Source organism: Neofelis nebulosa, chromosome 12 (genome assembly GCF_028018385.1).
Source record: "Neofelis nebulosa isolate mNeoNeb1 chromosome 12, mNeoNeb1.pri, whole genome shotgun sequence".
Taxonomy (NCBI): domain Eukaryota; kingdom Metazoa; phylum Chordata; class Mammalia; order Carnivora; family Felidae; genus Neofelis; species Neofelis nebulosa.
The window spans coordinates 62,322,767-62,336,984 of NC_080793.1; the positions used below are offsets into that span (position 1 = coordinate 62,322,767).

Sequence of the window (14,218 nt, forward strand, 5' to 3'; positions counted from 1 at the left end):
AATAATCCAGTGAAGAAATGGGCAAAAGACATGAATAAACACTTCTCCAAAGAAGACATCCAGATGGCCAACTGACACATGAAAAAATGCTCAACATCACTCATCATCAGGGAAAAACAAATCAAAACCACAATGAGATACTACTCACACCTTCCAGAATGGCTACAATTAACAACTCAGGCAACAACAGATGTTGGCAAGGATGCAGAGTTAAGAGGAACCCTTTTACACTGTTGGTGGGAATGCAAACTGGTGCAACCACTCTAGAAAACAGTATGGAGGTTCCTCAAAAAATTAAAAATAGAACTACCCAGTGACCCAGTAACTGCACTAACAGGTATTTATCTAAAGGATTTAGGAGGGCTGATTCAAAAGGGCACATGCACCGCAATGTTTATAGCAGCACTATCAACAATAGCCAAAGTATGGAAAGAGCCCAAATGTTCATTGACTGATAAATGGAAAAAGATGTGGAGTACAATGGAATATTACTCAGCAATCAAAAAGAATGAAATCTTGGCCATCTGCCACATTGTGGATGGAACTAGAGTGTATTATTCTAAGCGAAGTAAGTCAATCAGGGGAAGACATATATAATATGATCACTCATGTGGAATTTAAGATACAAAATGTGAACATAAAGGAAGGGAAGAAAAACTAAGATAAAAATGGAGAGGGAAACAAACCATAAATGACTTGTAAATACAGAGAACAAACTGAAGGTTGCTGGTAGGGTGTTGGGTGGGGGAAAGGGCTAAAGGGGTGAAGGGCATTAAGGAGGACACTTGTTGAGATGAGCACTGTGTGTTATAGTAAGTGATGAATCACTAAATTCTATTCCTGAAATTACTATTATACTATATGTTAACTAACTTGGATTTAAATTTAAAAAAAAATAGTAAGAATATTACATAAATGTAATATGATGTCCTTTCTCAGATCCATTACAAATTCAAGTTAATAATAGGGGTGCCTGTGTGGTTCAGTTGGTTGAGTATCTGACTCTTGAACTTGGCTCAGGTCTTAACCTCAGGGTCGTTAGTTCAGGCCCTGCGTTGGGCTTTGCACTTAGCATGGAGCCTACTTTAAAAAAACAAAACAAAACAAAACAAAACTGCACACAATAAAAATGACTCAGTCCTTTTTTCCTCTTCCAGGGATGGCATCTACAGGCATTCAAAATGGTCCAGAATTTGACATACCATTGTAGGCTGTCCTACACTACAGCCTCTAACAAAACTAGGCTGTGCCAAACCCCCTGGTATAGAATCATTTACCTTTATACCAAGAAGGTTGCAAAAGTACCAAAATCCATATGTGGTGTGTACCCAGGCTGACTTCGAGGAGTTCGTGCTGTGAGACCTAAGTCTTACGAGGTTGTCTAAAACGAAAAAACACATCAGCAGGGCATATGGTGGTTCCATGTGTGCTAAGTGTGTTCATGACAGGATCAAGCATGCTTTCCTTATTGATGAGCATAAAATGGTTATGAAAGTGTTGAAGGCACAAGCACAGAGTCAGAAAGCTAAATAAAAAAATGAAGCATTTTGGACTAAAATAATCAAAATAACAAAAATGATTCATTTTAAAAACACAAGCAAATACATTAATTTATATTTCCTTCAGAAATTCAGATCAGTAATTGGAAAAGCTAGTTTTTTTTTTCAATATATGAAATTTATTGTCAAATTGGTTTCCATACAACACCCAGTGCTCATCCCAAAAGGTGCCCTCCTCAATACCCATCACCCACCCTCCCCCCCCCCATCAACCCTCAGTTTGTTCTGTTTTTTAAGAGTCTCTTATGCTTTGGCTCTCTCCCACTCTAACCTCTTTTTTTTTTTTCCCTTCCCCTCCCCCATGGGTTTCTGTTAAGTTTCTCAGGATCCACATAAGAGTGAAACCATATGGTATCTGTCTTTCTCTGTATGGCTTATTTCACTTAGCATCACACTCTCCAGTTCCATCCACGTTGCTACAAAGGGCTATATTTCGTTCTTTCTCATTGCCATGTAGTACTCCATTGTGTATATAAACCACAATTTCTTTATCCATTCATCAGTTGATGGACATTTAGGTTCTTTCCATAATTTGGCTATTGTTGAGAGTGCTGCTATAAACATTGGGGTATAAGTGCCCCTATGCATCAGTACTCCTGTATCCCTGGGGTAAATTCCTAGCAGTGCTATTGCTGGGTCATAGGGTAGGTCTATTTTTAATTTTCTGAGGAACCTCCACACTATTTTCCAGAGTGGCTGCACCAGTTTGCATTCCCACCAACAGTGCAAGAGGGTTCCCGTTTCTCCACATCCTCTCCAGCATCTATAGTCTCCTGATTTGTTCATTTTGGCCACTCTGAGTGGTGTGAGGTGATATCTGAGTGTGGTTTTGATTTGTATTTCCCTGATAAGGAGCGACGTTGAACATCTTTTCATGTGCCTGTTGGCCATCCGGATGTCTTCTTTAGAGAAGTGTCTATTCATGTTTTCTGCCCATTTCTTCACTGGGTTATTTGTTTTTCGGGTGTGGAGTTTGGTGAGCTCCTTATAGATTTTGGATACTAGCCCGAAAAGCTACACACCTTATTTTTTATACCAAAATCTAGCCCTCCCCAAAATAAATTATTATTCTTGAAGGTTATCAGTTAATTATCTCCAAGGCACAACAAAATTTCCATTTCAGATCAGAAATTCAGTAACCTCCACTTCCTATCCAACAGACAGCAAAAACGTCTTACATCTCCAAGTATATAAGGTATGAAAATACGGGAGTGTACATAAAATGTAGAAATGCCACATGTTCAATGGAATCACTGTTATTCGCTTTGAGAGAGCCCAAAAGTTTGCATGTTACAAGCTATCCCTTGAAAGAGTATTTCATAAAGAACAAAGAGAACAGAGGTATTTTCCATTTCATTGTTTTCTAACAACCCGTTTTTTAGCTATGACAGTAAGAATTAAGAAGAATGTATCATTAACATAATTAGGCAAAATTATTCTTTATTCCTACATTAAGCAACAAAGACGTTGCTCAGCATTAAGCATAGCAACCTCTTACTTAACCAAAAATGTGACTGATAGTGATAAGTAATTAAGGCCCAAATCAATAACTAGACCTGAAATGTAATTTTATTCTAATTATCAAACTACCTTTTATTGTAACAGATAATTTAATGCTCAGTAAATTCAGATACTTCATTGAAAAATATGTTTAGACAATTCCAGGGGTAGAGCACCAACAGAAATCTTAGCTACAGAATGTGGGTATTAAATTGGCAAGGCTGTAATAAGTCCTTCTTTACCCTGTTTTTGACCAGCTGATCTACAATCTACCAGGTTTGCAACTCTTTCATCCCTTCCTATTCTTAAATCCTTTATCCATTTTTAACTCAGTTATAACCAAACCCTAAACACTCTTCTTTCTTTACACATGTAAATAATAACCTGCTGGAAAATTTGTTAGCATTAAAACAAGTTACGTTATTAGCAATCCACTAATACTCCTGAATCTCCATCTTTAGCTCACATCTACTTAAACATCCACCCACTCAATATAAATGGAATAACTTTCCTGCATCATCCCAAACTTACAGAAGAAAAAGTCCTAGCTCTTTGGGAAATTACCACACAGTTAACTCATTAACTGTGTTATCAGTTAACTCATTAACTGTGTTACCAGTTAACTGTGTTAATATGATTCCCAATATGTTCTCTGCTACATTTACACCTAGTTATTGCTGACTATGAATGACGAATGATATTTCGCAAAATGAACTCAGATTTACAGGTTAAAATTTCTGATCAATTACTTCCAGCAATATATTCCAATGGAGAAGCTACATATTTTTATGAAATTTAATCAATTATTTTAACGGAAATGTACCCTCATCTAAAAAGTTGTTAAGAAACATTAAACAAACAAATGTTAAACAAAGACAATTTTAGGAAACAGATGCATTATGCAGTTAGTGAAGCCAGCATTTATTGAAAGGCTATTGTTCTATTTGTAGAAGTATAGAACCTATTAAGATTCTACAAAAATTGCTGAAGGAGCTTTTGCTCTTTACATGTTCACCAGATACAAACAATGCATGGAAGTATTTAATATGCTACAAACTTCAGGGTGCACACTTCCCTTTGAATTAGTATTTTTGTATTCTTTTGGTAAATACCAAGTACTGACATTGCTGGATTGAAGGGAAGTTGTATTTCTAACTTTTTGAGGAACCTCCATACTGTTCCCACAGTGGCTGCACCCCAGTTTGCATTCCCACCAAGAATGCAAGAGGGTTCCCCCTTCTCCACATCCATGCCATCACCTGTTGTTTCTTGTATTGTTGATTTTAGTCATTCTGACAAGTGTGGGGTGATAGCTCATTGCAGTTTTTAATGTGCATTTCCCTGATGATCAGTGATGTTGAGCATCTTTTCATGTGTTTATTGGTCATGTATATGTCTTCTTTGGAAAAGTGTCTATTCAAGACTTCTGCCCATTTCTTAACTGGACTATTTGTTTTTTGGGTATTGAATTTGAGCTCTTTATATATTTTTAATACTAACCCTTTATCAGATATGTCATTTGCAAATATCTTCTCCCATTCTGTATGTTTCCTTCTAGTATTGCTGATTGTTTATTTTGCTGTGCAGAAGTTTTTATCTTAATGAGGTCCCAATAGTTGATTTTTGCTTTTGTTTCCCTTGCCTCAGGAGACATATATAGAAAGATGTTACAGCTGATATCAGAGAAATCTCTACCTGTGCTCCCTTCTAGAATTTTTATGGTTTCAGGTCTCACATTTAGGTATTTAATCCATTTTGAGTTTATAGCAGAAGCATCTACAATAGCCAAATTATGGAAACAGCCCCAATAGTCCATGGATGAATGGATAAAGAACAGGTAGAGTGTGTGTGTGTGTGTGTGTGTGTGTGTGTGTATCATATATATATATCAAAAAGCCATCAAAAAGAACAAAATCATGCCATTTGCAAAGACATGGATGGAGCTAGAGAGTATTATGCTAAGTGAATAAGTCAGTCAGAGAAAGACAAATATCATATGATTTAATTCATATGTGGAATTTAAGAAAACAAATGAACAAAGTGGGGGGAGAAAGAAAAACCAAAAAAACACACACCCTTAACTATAAAAAAAAAATTGATGGTTAACAGGGGGGAGGTGAGTGAGGGGATGGGTGAAATCTGATTAAGGAGTGCATTTGTGATGAGCACCAGGTGTTTAATGGAAGTGTTGAATCACTATATTGTACACCTGAAACTAATATTACACTGCATGCTAACGAACTGGAATTTAAACCCTTTTTTCTTCCTTTAAAGTTTATTACTTATTTTGAGAGAGAGTGCATGTGTGTGTGTGTGTGTGTGTGTGTGTGTGAGCGTGCGCGCGTGCATGCACATGCAAGTGAGAAAGGGAGAAAGAGAGAGGGAGAGAGAATCCCAAGCAGGCTTCACACTGTCAGCATGAAGCCTCACACAGGGCTCAATTCCGCTAACCATGAAACGATGACCTGAGCCTAAATCAAGTCAGATGCTTAATGAACTGCACCACCCAGGTGTCCCTAAGAACTTTTTCTAAAAAAGTATTTAACACTGGGGTGCCTGGGTGGCTCAGTCGGTTGAGTGTTGGACTCTGGCAGCATGGAGCCTTCTTGGGATTCTCTCTCTCTGCCTCTCCCCTACTCATACTCTTTCTGTCTCTCAAAATATATAAATAAACATTTTTTAAAGTATCTAATGTGCTAATTAACTGTAAAAAATATAAAGAGATCTATTCATATTGAAACTCTTCACAATAAATTCCAAAAGATGAGTAGAATATTCTGCTTCTATAACACATTCATTCTCTTATAAAGTTTTCATTACCAGTCACAAATCTGAACCAAATTCCAGCCTCTTTGGCATACTCCAAACAGACCAGCATTTTTTGTGGTCTCAAAAGAAAGTGTACATTAGAAAAAAGTAAAATTAGACTCAATGTAATGAATGTAAATGAATATAACATACATTATGCTAAGCTAAAGAAGTCAGACATTAAAAAGTCCATACTCGTTATTCTGGCAGAGCAATGAATATAACTATGTTTAATATGATTAGTAAGCAGTAGCCACACTGCTGTATATGCCTGCTGAAGCTTGACTGACTACAGTTCTGCTTATTAGCTGAGAAAAACCAAGTTGTCTCCTTCATATAAAAATGTTTTCCTAGCTCTCTCATAGGAGTTCAAAAATCAAAAAGTATTTAAATATACTTGATCAACTGAGCTCTTTAAATGTGACCATGATTGTGGTCTCCCTCTTTCCCCTGCAAAAAAAATAAATAAATAAAACAAAATAAAACAAAACAAAACAAAGCTGAAGTAAACTCAAAATGTTGTGATAAATCAAAGAAATTTTTTACGTTTTAGTCTGTACTCAAATACTTGTATTTTACAGAATTGATTTTCCAAGATGGTAGAGCCATATGATTCTTCAAATAGCTTAAAAAAAGCTTAAAAATTTTGCAAGAAACTGATCTAATAGAACAGAAAAATTCTGTTTCCTGCCACTTCATATATGGAATACACTATACACCCATCACTGTACACCCCAATGGACCCATTGGTTATATATAATATCAATTATAACACTGATTTATTTCATCTGTGTCCTTATTCAATCATTACTCATTTGTACATGTACTCTCTTATACAAGTAATTTTGGGAGAAAATTATTATAATTACCTGAACAATTTATAATAATTATTTTAATACAGGAAACAGAGTTTTAAAATATTTAGATCTAATTAAGGTAAAAAATAATATTTGAATATCACTTTGATTTCCTGGGTTGTATTTCATATAGTAATACCAGTCAAAGATAAATAACAGTCTTTCACCGTAGTGTATGAAAAGTAAACAATATAATTACATTTACACTGACTGAGCAGGGGGGGGAAGAAATATAATTTCTAAGATCAATATTAATCAACGAAGTCAGTATACAAGAGTGCAAAGGCCCTTTCCTTTGTCCTTATATCCATTAATGAAGGAAGGTCTGCAGGAAGCCTAACTAACCATCCCTTGTTTTTCCCCCTCCTCTACCTACCCCCTTCCCCACCTCCACTCCCAATGACTATCTGCAGAACTCACAAAACCATGATTTTGTCAAGGTGCACAATATGCTTGAAAGTTCCAGGAGGTGGGAGAGGTCCCAGAATACCCCCCCCAGAAAAAAATTTCTCCATGTTTTGTTCTCATAGACATATTTAAAAGTTCCCTTGGGGTGCCTGGGTGGCTCAGTGGGTTAAGCATCCAACTTTTGATGTCAGCTCAGGTCATGATCCCAGGGTCATGATATGGAGCCTCAAGTCAGGCTCTGCTCTGAAGGTAGAGCCTGCTTAAGAGTCTCTCTCTCTCTCTCTCTCTCTCTCTCTCTCTCTCTGCCCCCCTCCCACTCACATGCTTATGATCTCTCTCTCAAATAAAAAAATAAAAATAAAAACCAAAAAGACCAAAAAGATATTTCACAGTCATAGTAAAAAAGTATGATACCAGAACCAAAATTCTTATTCTAATTTTAATGAATCATTATTGTGAATTGTTTCAGATACTTCTGCCTCCCTTCCATTCTATTCTAAATATGAAAATATACGCTCTATTTATTGAGTTACCAAGAAATGCATTCTAGGTTCTCAGAGGATCAAATATATAAAATATTTAGAGATTGGGGTGCCTGGGTGGCTCAGTCAGTTAAGCCTCTGATTCTTGATTTTGGCTCAGGTCATGATCTCTCAGTTTGTGAGTTCAAGCCTGGCATCAGACCCTTCAGACTGAGCCTGCTTAGAATTCTCTCTCTATCCCTCTCTCTCTATGCCCCTCCCCCACTCGCATGCGTGCACTCTGTCTTTCTCTCTCTCTCTCTCTCAAAATAAACTTTTTAAAAAAATTAGATATTTTTTCAGTAAATAACCTGGTTTTTAACATATAAGGAAACAGAGGCTCAGAGAATTTAAATTAATTTGGCCAAAGTCATACAGCTAACAAGTTATACATCCTTTACCCGATTCAAACCTAAAATAATTTCCATACTCTTTACCCACTCTACTATGGAAATTCCAAAATCAAACCATTTTGAATTCATCTTAGTTTTTAATTTAAATGTAGGACATATTTTTTCCATCTCAAAATTATTTTTCTATGTCACAAAACCAAACTGAAATTGTAGCTGAGAACAAATGTCCGGGTCTCATTATTTTTGCTTTTTATGCATGATATCATACTATGTTGACAGAGTTTATCCAGTCTAGCTAACAATTTTCCAAAGTACATTTCCTCCACTCCCTCTACTTCTAATAGGTTCAGATTAATTTCTTCTGAGTATTTTTAGGCTTCACCATGCCAAGATATGTCTCCCTTATAAAGTAAGGCAATTATAAAGCAATTTAAGGTATGGGACTAGAAACTTTATCTTTCTGACCCATGGGATTGCTGTTCAAACAGACAAAGAAAAACTATGCAAAAGAAGGGGAATGGATTCAAATAGCTTGCTCCAGGGGTCTCCAAAAGATTCTGTAGAAATTATTTTTAGAATTTCTGCTTCTCAACACTAACCTGAGGATCTGATAGAAAGGCTGTGGAAGTTCAGAGTTACAGATATTAAACAATCCACTCCTGCTGTGCCATGTAAAACACAGCATGAAATTGAACTCTTTAGCAGTAAGGGACAGATGAAGTTATTTTGTTCTGAATTCATGCACTGCATTTCACATTTTTATGGATGATAAATTTGGGCGAGATCAGATTAAAAATAGTGCTCTATAGACTCTTAGGATCTAAGTGTTTTATGACTATAAATATTTGCTCATAAGAGTCTGTAAGACCATGTATCAGAGCCAAGAGAAATGGCATGGAAGTATACAACATATAATCCTTCTCTATAATGCTTAGATATATTAACTTCCACTTTTGAGTCTATCAGATATTTCTTTCTACATGACTAAATGGACATAATTTGAAGTTAATCCTGCACCTGGAATGAACCTCAGAAAGTAAATCATCTCCTCCAATCACCACAATTCATGGATAAGAAATTAGTCCACAAAAATGCTAAGTGACTTACTGGATGTTGCAAGGATAGTGAATGAAAAAAAAGGTTCAACTGATGTGAGATTCATCCTACTTACCAGCCTCCCTCCCTGGGATTTTCAATTTCCCATTCACTGAGGAACCACAGAGTACATAGGAACTTGTTGAGTAATGCAAGGGGCTGGACAGAGAACCAGCCATTTTCCAGGGTTCACAAGAGAATGCTGGCCATGTTCAAAAACATCTCACTGATATGAAAGATGTTCACCTCTTCTCCACTTCTGGAGAAGAGAACTGGAGATTAAGGCAGCATCCCCTAACTTTCTTCCATCTTTTTTGCACAGTTCAAACACTAATATCAATGTAGGAAAATATTAATGAAGAAATATTGTTTTTCATAAAGGGGCAAAGGGAGGAGGAAATGAAAAAAATTAATAAAACAGCCGTGTATGCACAGTCCCCACAATAGAAGCTCTGAATAATATATATTAAGGGTGCTCTTGCTTAGTAGAAACAAAAATAACCTGCTAACAGCTTTCAAATAAATTCTAGGTTACCATATTTTTAAATCCTATATGTCATACTGAATTTTGAATGTGAGTCTCAGGAAAAATAAAACCTTATTTATTTAACAGCCATGCCACAAACACTACCCACACTCAATGCACTCTGATCACATGTCTCTTGCCACCTAAAAAATTTCTGATACTACTTCTAAAATGGGAAACAACTTTATGAAAGCTAATTAGACAGAAAAATTAATGCCTTTGGAAGAAACACAATTTATTTCAGGCTTCCTAATGTGAACAATATGGTCAAAAATTTAACACTAAATATTAAAAGAAAAACAAATAATATTGTTGGAAATAAGATATTTTAAATTATAAAATTAACTGACAGCACATATTTATTTCTCAGTACACTTCCTTAGAAAACCACATAGTAGCACTATAAGTAAATAATGCAGCTTTTCAGATTCATTTTATCTGGCAATTCCTGTATTTCCACTCAAGTGTGAGAATGTGTCTGGCACTGCTGATATCTTTTCTCTGTTATTAACTTGTGAAATTATTTAATGCAGAAAAAGGGTAAATATACTCAACATGAGCACGAAGAAAAACAAAGAGAGGACAGAAAAACACACATGGATTTTAAGTGTTTCTTCGATTTCTCCCTGGCCAAAATTACACCTTCAAGAGGAAAATATACGCAGAACACATATAATTCTTATAAGAAGACATTTATTATTATTCTGTGGAATCGAGAAGGGAAAAATGGGATTTAAATCAGCTTATGGCCAACAAGGATCCAACACGCAGAACTAACCTCCACGACTCTTACTCTTAGCTGCTTGACTTCAGACTCACAAATAGAAAAATAAAGCTGCATTAATCCAATCCATGACATATTACAAACAAATCCGGCCAACAATCTGCTAACATATAACAAAACTTTTAAATGGGTAGTAATTTTTAAAATATGAATAATCTGTCACCAGTATCATAACAACTGGGAACTTACCATAACAAAATAATTATCAACTAATGTACCACTTATGTTTAAGACTGTTCACCTTAGCACTGTTTATCAAAAATCTAAAAAATGGAAGGAAAAAAACATTTTCTGAAAACAACAGAATATTCCTTTAAAAAGTCTTTGTATAACTTATGGGAAAATATTTAATGACATGGAAAAGCATTACCATTAGCTGGAGAAAACAGGTTTATATACATATAATCATATATGTAATATATATGTATGATTGCCTGTAATAAACATATGTATGTGAGAAACATATATTTCCTTACATCTGATTTAGGAGGAGCAATATGGGGACAGATGTAGGGGGTACAACTCGAAGTGGGCACAGCAGGAGGAGGCTGCCTGGACTAAAGCCCCACACATGGAGTAGAAATATCCAGAAATAGATGGATCCCTTTCTTGTTTTGTTGTTTTGTTGTGTTTTTCTTTTTAGATGGATCCCTTTCTTAAGTGACATAAAGTTTCTCCCTCACTCTTGATCTCTCTCAAACCAAAAGGGTTTCATTTCCTAGCACCTCATTCTTCTTCTTCAGATCACTTAACAATTTGCCAACATGTGTTTATGTGTTTATTTAATTAACATCTGTTTCCCACACTAGAACCTATGTTCTATGAGGGATAGATTCAGGTCTGTTTTAGCACTGTATATCCATCACCAACACAGAGTATATGCTCCATTAAGCATTAGTTGAGTGATTGCCAAAACACTACAGTATTGAGAGTAACATAAGAAAAAAGATAAAAGTAAAACTAAAATATAATGTTGACCTCACTATATTTGAATTATTTAATGATTTGCCACAGTTGTATTTAAAAATTTATTTAAAAATTGAATTACCGGATCAGTATGCAAAAGCTTTGATTAGAAGACCTCAAAGTATCTCATTAGTAAATATGGGGACTCTGCCTTAATTAATGAGAAACATGTCATAAATGTTAAAAAGCACATTTTTGGCCAGAAAATGACTTGTAGCTACAAACTACAAGTCAGATTTCCAACTTTATGTCCATTGTCTAAGAAATTGATTAATTCAAATAAAATGTAGAATTGTCATTGCTGTAATGAATCATTAACAAACTGGACAAGAGAATTCTTTCACTACCCCAAGGGCAATGGGTCCACTGATAAAATCTAGAAAGTGGTTTGGTGGAATGTGCTCTATTTTTACTCCACAGAAACTCATTAATCAGTCCAAATGTAAAATCAGGCTCCATAAAAAATGCAGTTTTAATGATCTACATTTCCTCATAGTCACATGTACTCTTAATATATTTAAATCCAGATTGGACTGAGTCCAAAAAGTAATCATAAATACAGCCTATATCAGCTTCATGTTCTGCCAGGCCTTGAAAGTAAAGACCACTTTAAAACAATTCCATTCAACTGCATTTCTGATGCCAAAAAACAAAAAAAACAAAAAAAAAACAAAAAAAAACCCATATTTGCATAACTTATACAATAATCAGAGTAAAGATTATTCACTTATATATGTAATGAGAAATTCACTTATTTCCTCAGATGTGGCTGCCTATAACCATCCATCAACTGCCAACAAATAAAAAAAAAAAGAATGTTTTGTCTTTACTAGTGAATAAATACAAGCTGCAGCAGCTATCTATTAAATCAAAATGCAAAAACGTTTCTTCACAGGCTTAAAGTGATCCCATTAAAGTGGAGATGAAAGTACAATACCAGGAATGGCAGGGTTAGTGCAATAGTTCACCATTTTGATTTTGGCTCACTTTGTGTTGCAAGAGCTGTTGCTGAAGTATGCTGAGAGGGCCAGGTAGGGGTCAAGGAATTCTTTTTATAGCAATAAACAATTATCACACACCAGGTCTGCCCACCCATTGCTGGTTTGGTTTACTTTGTCCAAGAAAATAGGAAATAAGTTGAAAATGGCTTCCCACTACTCCAATTCTGTTTGGGAAATGAATTTTGCTGTAAAATGACCACACCTGATCTATATAATCCCTAGCCCAAGACTATAAATGGCAATCCTTCCTTTCACAGTAGAGGTAATCATAAAGCCTATCCCACCACAGGCTTTTATTTCTCCTCTCTGTGAAATGTATATTGAAAAGAAAACTGACAGAAGGCCCAGTTCTTTAATCAAATAGTAAATTACATCCATTTTCAATTCAAGTTAATACGGTGCTGCTGCAATTATATCCACAATAACAAGCTATGGCCAAATTCATTCCACAAACATTTTGAGCCTAATATAAGCAAAGAGGTATAACTTCATAAACAAGAAGCTACACTGAAAAAAGGCAAAGATCTGTGGGGAGAAAAAAGTTTTCAACTTTCACCATTGGTAGAGTTTTACAGAACTTGACAGGTTTTTATTTTTTTACTTTTTCTTTCAAAAAATTTTACTGTAATTGGTATGGCAGAATTAAATCATTAAGTTTTATGGCGTTATTCATTCCTAAGACTTTCCTGCATTAGGATATTTTGACTAAAAAGAACACCTTGATTCTCGCCCAAGATTAGGCTATGTTTTTTTAGGTGATGCTAGACTGGCCAATTAAACATTCCACCCCAGCAGCAACAGTGATTGGTTTAGGGATGGGCACATGACCCAAACTAGGTGAATAGAATTGAATCTCAGGACTTGGTCCACTTTATTAACCTAGAAAAGCCAAAAGTCTTCTTTGCTACAAAATGGGTAACAACTGCCTAAGAAGAAAGCCAACTGTAATAGAAGAACCAGAAACAACAAAGTATGATTAAAGGGACTAATGTGTGTGTGTGTGTGTGTATATGTATATATATACATATATACATAGATATTAAATATCTAATAGATATAATCTATATCCAGGTTATATATATCAAGAAGGTAGCCCATTTTCTTTCTGCACCCATAAGAGTTGAAAGGATAAAACTTTTGAGAATGTTTCCCCATTAAGATCTTCTTAGGACAGAATCTACATACTTAACTTACCAAAGAGGAAATGTTAAAGATCATCTATGAGCATAAAAAAGATTTTTGAATTCAGTTCTCTGGTCTGTTATTGGAAATATATCTATACTTGAAACCAAAGCACAATCATTTGCATTTGACTCACAAAAAAAGGATTTCATAGTCAGAATGGGATGGTATGAGTTATCAGGTAAGACAGACATATCTGTGAACAAAACACAGATATAAAAGTTAAATTAACAAGACAATCAGTGACACAACATTACACATAAGAATTTGCCAAAACAGAAGACCATTTCAAATTTCCATTTTTATATATGTTCTAAACAACTGAGGTCAATGAACACGTGTAGAATATCAGACCTAAAGGAAAATAGATGTGTTAACTTCATGTTTTTAATCTGGAAACTTGATTTTCATATGGCTGTTAAAACTACTTAAGATTTTAAATGCCAGTCACAAAACACAAAAAAGCTTTCAGTAAAAACAGTTTATAATTGTATACATTCACTTCAGTCTCTATATTATCAAGAAGGAAACATCAAAATTGCAATTAACTACTAAGCCAATAGAAGTTGCATATTCCAGGGGCGCCTGGGTGGCTCAGTCGGTTAAGCGACCGACTTCGGCTCAGGTCATGATCTCGCGGTCCGTGAGTTCGAGCCCC

The 14,218-nt window shown here is 35.3% G+C and overlaps 1 protein-coding gene and 1 pseudogene across 18 annotated transcripts in view; one reads left to right on the forward strand and one right to left on the reverse strand.

The window, feature by feature from the left end:
* Window positions 1-14,218, reverse strand: part of KDM4C (lysine demethylase 4C) — a 443,090-nt gene that overhangs the window by 221,207 nt on the left and 207,665 nt on the right. The window lies entirely within an intron of this gene.
* Window positions 1,182-1,533, forward strand: LOC131491897 (large ribosomal subunit protein eL34-like; annotated as a pseudogene).